Genomic DNA, 6,190 nt, shown 5'->3' on the forward strand with positions numbered 1-6,190 from the left:
ACGTGTGGCTACAGTGGACGTCAGTGCTCATTTCCCTCGTTTAGTGATGAAGGGTCCTACAAATGTACATGTGACCCAAGGTGGCTAGCGTAGCCACCTGAAAATGCCAAGGTCAGGGCAGGCTCCAAAAAGGGGAGCAGGTTCTCCCAAACCTCGTGGCTAACACTGAAGTTAGATTCACCAGCCAGTCACAAACTGTGCTCTTAATTCCTCACACTGGTTATCGAGAAGCTAAAAAAGAGAATCACACAGCCCCCTTTATTGCAGGTGTGAAGACAAGATGGGGAGAGAGAGATGGTGCAGCTTCCTTTTATATCCTGTGCCAACGCCACGTGGCTTGTCCCAAACACACGCTCACAGCACATGGACATGGAAAAGCTCTTGGAGTCCCCTACCCACAGATTTGTCCCTACATGTCCTGCTGGTGCATAGGTGCAGCCCCTGGCTTCTCTCCCTGGGCCTTTGGACAGCTGATTGCCCTTGATGGGCCATCAAGCAGGCCGGCTAGTGCTGATGTTAATCTGGCTGGGGATGTCACCCAGTAACAGCACACGTTTGAGATGCAGATGTCACACATGTTCATAGCTTACACTACGAAGATGATACAGACATATAGATAAGCTTATCCTAGTTAGCAAACCATAATGTTTCCATTGATACCTTGCATGGCATACCTTGTACGATTCATTGTAATATTGGTATTAATAATATTACAAATGGTTGCCCGTACTCCATTCAGTGTCACTGTATGTACTGTTAAGTTCTTCATATTTTTTGTTTGCAGCTGTTTTCGGAACTGACTAAAACTTGTTTGTTTGAAAGTGATTCATCTTTATCGATTGATAACAAATGGTGTCTAATGCTGGCTGGCAGTGAAGGTAGTGCTCTTGTACACTCACAACAGGTAGGATCAGTGCAAAACAATGTCGTTATCGTAAGTGTACAGCAAGCCCCCCAACATACCTAGCTGCATTGGCAGTGATACATGCACAGGTGTGCAGCACGCACCACACAGTTCCTAAGAGCCCCCCACCCCCAAAACTGCCACCGCACGCTGAGCACACTACACACACACACACACACACACACACACACACACACACTACATCTCAGCACATCACTGTGGCTGGCTGTTAACGTCTCTTGCAAAGCTTCTCGGAGCCATATAGCTCTGCACTGAACTCATCTAACAGCCCTCGTGTCTGGCTGTTCAAAGTCAGCAGGCAGCTGCTCCACTTCCACCCCAGTGGCAACTTTTCCCCCTTTGCTTCACAAATATTGTGCAGGACACAACAGGCAGCTATAACCATTGGGTTATTTTTCACAGCGATCCAATCTGGTGAGTAAACAGCGTCAGCGCCCTTTCAATCCACCAAAAACACATTCAGCTGTCATCCTGCACCTGCTGAGCCGGTAGCTGACTCTCTCCTTGGTGCCGTCGAGGTGGTCGGCATGAGCCAGGGACGTAAGGGGTAGGTTGGATCCCGCAGGATCACTCTCGGCATTTCAACATTGCCAATGGGACTCCGCTGGTCGGGAGAGAAGGTCCCTGCTTGTAGCTTTCTGAACAGTCCCGTGTTCTTAAAGATGCGAGCTTCATGCATCGTCCCTCACCAGCCAATGTGATGTCTGTGAAGCGTCCCCGGAGAGCCACTGGTGCTTGCATAGAAAAGTTGCCCTTTCTATTGGTGCAGTCTGTGGCAAGGTGCTCCGGGGCCAACGCAGGGGTGAGTGTGCTGTCTATTGCTCCCCTGCAGTTCGGGATCCCCATTGCTGCAAAGCCATCCCCTATGTCCTGCATGTTGCCAAGAGTCACGGAACTGCTAGCAGGAGACGATTAACGGCCCTCCGCACTTACATGATAGTGGCCCTCGTGCTGGATTGTCCCACTCCAAAATGACTTCCCACCAACCGGTAGCAATCCGGCCTTGCACGTTTCCACAGCGTGAGCACCACTTGCTTCTCCACTGTCAGGGCAGCTCTCAGATTGGGGTGGAGGGCTGGGGTGAGCTCCGTGCACAGATTCAGGAATCTGGCCTTATGCATCCAAGAGCTCTGCAGCCCCTTCTCATCATCCCAAACCTGCATTGTGATGCGCTCCCACCAGCCAGTGCTCATTTCTCAGGCCCAGAGCAGTGCTCCACTACCTGCAGCTGCTCCGTCAACACCACCAGCAACCTTGAATTGATTCTCACTATGTCCCACAGCAACATGCCCACCAGGGAATCATCACGCTCCCCATGGTGCTGTGCAGCTCCCAGAGGAACGTGGTATGCAGAGCGGGGTAGGCTCCATGCACCTGTCAGGGATGGCAGATGGCAAGGTGGGATGTGCGGATTCATGGGAAATTGAAAATAGGTGTGAAGATTATGGGATATAGATGATATTATGGGATGGAGAACATTGCCTTATGGGAAGTTGACTTCTTGCTCCCACTCATACCTGTGTGACTCGATTCGGCATTGCCAAAACTGCCATAGAGACAGTGCATTGCATGGTGGCAGATAGCTCAGAGGGATACCCCCATGGTGCACCGCACTGTGCACTGACACAAGCAGTCCTGGTGAGTATGTGCAACACTGATGCAAGGACCCAAGTGTGCACACACACAAGCGATGAACCGACTGCAGCAGCTGTACGCCAAGGTAATTTGCCCTGGCAAAACTTTGTGGGGTGGACATGGCCTTGGCTGTGAATGTCTTGGCTCTGGGGCTCCCGTTCGCTTTCCAGAGCCCCTATTGATACAGACTGGGTCTAGCTAGTTATGCACCACCCCAGCCAGTTTAGTGACACACCCTCAGCTCTCCTGCTTTGCTTTGCCCCCAGAGCATCATTTCAACCCTTCTGCACCCCTTGGGTAGCAATACCAGTCAAACGAGTCACGGCCATCCAGTGGTACTGGCCGCTCTCCCTCATCCCGTGCGCACTGAGCGGAAAGGCCAGCAGACACGGTGTCTGTCCTGTAACTGCTGAGGTGAGGGCAATGGCCGGCTTCCCGGTGAGGCTGAGGATACAGACAGCAGCTGCAGCAGGGTGTCCTCGGGGCCAGAGTTGGAGCAGCAGAAGTTGGAGCTGAGAGCGAAGAAACTGGAGTGAGAGCAGCAGAAGCAGTTGGGTGGTGACAAGCAGCGACAGCGTGAAGTGGAGCTGGAGACACAACGGGGCAAGAGTCCCACAGCCAGCGAGTGGGGAGACCATGCGACGCCCGTTCCACTGGGAGCCTCCTTACCCAATTGATGCCCCAGTTTAAGGAGGGGGATTTAGACGCCTACCCCTCCCTTCCCCCTTTGAAAAGGCTTGCGGTTTGAGCCCTGCAGAGCGGATCCGCTGTCTGCCCCCGTTACTTGATCCCAAAGCCATGGAGGCGTACAGCCAGCTGGGCGGAGCTGGTCCTGGGGACTCTGAGCAGCTCAGAAAGACTCCACTGCTTAGGTGAATTTCCTGTAAAGCTCGGGTGTCCCTGGTTTCAGGGTGTGCTGCGGACAAGGCTGTGAGGTGATGAGTCACTCCTGCGCCGAGCTGCACCCAATCCGCAAGCCAGGAGCTGATCTGCTGACTCCCAGGGTGGGTATATAAACCCCTCAGAGTCTGCTCAGCATCACTCCAGGCCTTGGAACTCCCCAGGCCGTAGCTTGCTCCTGTCCCGCTCTGGACTCCTGATTCCAGCTTTGACCCCTGGCTCCCATCCCTGGGCCTGACCATCCCATCGTGGTGTCTGATGAAGGGGGTGACACAGCTGGGAGTTATCGCCCTGGTGGGAGAATCTTTCACAAATGGCGTAAAGGTGGGGCTGTCTGCGCGGGAGAGTCTCCTGAGCTGGCAGGTTAGAGCAGCTGTGTGAATCTGCCCGCACAAGGCCAGGAGTCCCAAGGCGCTGCATGGCGCAGGCTGGTTGGCCGGCGATTTGTGGACATTAGGCCCGGGTGCGAAAGGAGACCCAAAGGGTCCTGGGAAGGGGGAACAGCAGATGCACCCCAGAAATAGGATTTGAGGAAACCCAAACCTGGGGGCAGCCGATGTGGGCTGAGGGACACCAAAGACTTGAGATGTGGGAAGATGCGGCAAATGTGGGCGTCCTGCCTGCCGCTTCCCGGGTTTGTCCGGCCGAGGGACGCGTCCGTTCGCTGGCCAGCCAAGGTGGCTGCCTGGGGCTCTGGGTCAGGGCGTGAACGTTGAAGGAAAGCAGGGCACAGCCTGCCCCGCTGGGCACAGGGTCGCTGGCGGCGAAGCTCCTACCCCAGGCACAGTGCACGTGTCCTGCTGTACACGCCTGGCCCAGACTCGGCTGATCCCCAGTGGGACTGTGCCCGAGTCCCCAGGAACCGGGCTCTGCAACCCCTCGGGGTGCAGCCAGGCAGGACTCTATGCTCAGAGTCTCCCTCCCCCCCGGTCTCCCCATGGCTGTGCAGCCGCCTCCTGACTCTGGCCTCGGAGGGTCCATCCCCCCTGTTCTGCCTGAGCTCCTCTGTGGGTCCCCCTGGACGGGATCCTGGGGAGCCCCACATGCCCCCAAAGGGGCCATGCACCTGCCTGCAGTCAGCAGCGATTCGCAGCCAGCCTGGAGTCAGGCGGGTTTACCAGATCCCAGGATCACAGCGCGGAGAGACTTTGCTAGCAGATTAATTAGAAGTTACGGCAGCGACCACCTGGAGAGCCTCAGAGCCCCACTCTCCGGCCCTGCTCCCCTCGACCCCTCATGGGGGACTGGGCCCTTCCACCAGCCACCCCCCAGCCATGCCTCTCTTGCCCCTCCTCAGTCCTTTGTCTCTTTCCCAGGCAGGGTGTTACAACCTGTGGCAGCTGTTTGACCCAGGAGGGCAGAGGGGTCTGCGGATGTGTGAATGGGGAAGGCCCATCCGCCCTCTAGTGGCCTCTGCAATGATCACACAGCTGGGTCCATCACCAAAATACATGAGTGACGTATAGGGAAACTGAGGCGCGCACGCAGCACTCAGAGGACACATCAGGAGCATCTCCACTTCGTCACAGGAACGGAAGGGAGGGTTAGTGGGAAGACGTTCGCTGGGTGGAGAGGTTCTGGGACAGAGGTCCTTGGCCAGTCCTGTGTGCTGAGACCCATCAGATGCTCAAAGACTGGGCAGCCTGGGCCAGCCGTGAAGCCATTTGCCCTGCCTAGGAGTGGGCCAGCTGGTAGAGTGGGGGTCCTCTGGGATCTGGCCTGTGACGTCATCTCGGGAATGGCTGTGTCAGCTGGACACAATTCCCCCAGTCCCTCCCTCTGTGACAGCGGAGAGCCTTGGCCCCAGCACTGCTAGGGGGCTGTAAGGCTGCGCCTGCAGGTGTTAGCCAAAATGCAAAGCGAGTGGCTGGCAGGGAGAAGCAGGGGCTGCTCCCCCATCGCACATAGCACAAAGGAAAGGCCGTGAATCTCAGGACACCTGCCTGTCTGTAAGCAGACAGACTCTGTGGCACTGAGGAAGGGCCCCCGTCTCCCCATGGAAGATGAGTCACACTGGCTCCGGCAGGAACTCCCTGACGCCTGGTGCTGCGACCAGCACTGAGTGTATCGCGCGGGAGACGTGAGGTGTTTGCCATGCACGGTCTGGGTGACACGAACTGGTCACTGGGACTGGCTGACACACCATGTCAATGGAGGGTCCAGGACAATGGGAACCCTTCCTCTGCCCCCCCCAACCCTTACCCACACTGAGCTGCCAGCAGCCTGCCCGTGAACTCTGCAGTGTCTGCAGCAGGCAGGAGTACCCTGGGCGCAGATGGAGAGGAGGTGTGGGTAAGACCTGGGCCCGCACAGACATGGGCGCTGAGCTGGGACTAGCACAGGAACAGAGAGAGGCGAAGAGACTCCACAGCCGCTCGGCTGCATGGCGGCCTGCGCTGGCCAGGCTGACGGCTCCGTGCTCCCCCACACTTCCTGCTGCCAGCTCCAGGTGACCAATGAACCTGCCGGTCTGGAAAGGTTGCCTGGGCCCTGGCAGTGCGAGTGTCTGCGGAGGCGCCTGGCCCCGAGTCTGTGCACGGGCAGAGCTCACGCTGAGGGGCTCCAGGCTGCAGCGCTGGGCTCAGAGGCTCGGAGCCCACACGGCCGCCCCTTGTGGAAAAGTGTGACCCCTCCTTGAGGTCTGGCACACTGGGGGGCCCTGCCAAGGGACGGCTCACAGCTGGGGCACAGCATCGGTCCTGTGGCTCCGTGACACCGATGGACGGAGAG

The sequence above is a fragment of the Emydura macquarii genome, unplaced genomic scaffold (genome assembly GCF_026122565.2).
Source record: "Emydura macquarii macquarii isolate MOO-44397 ecotype Brisbane River unplaced genomic scaffold, CSIRO-AGI_Emac_v2 contig_1644, whole genome shotgun sequence".
NCBI classification, from domain to species: domain Eukaryota; kingdom Metazoa; phylum Chordata; order Testudines; family Chelidae; genus Emydura; species Emydura macquarii.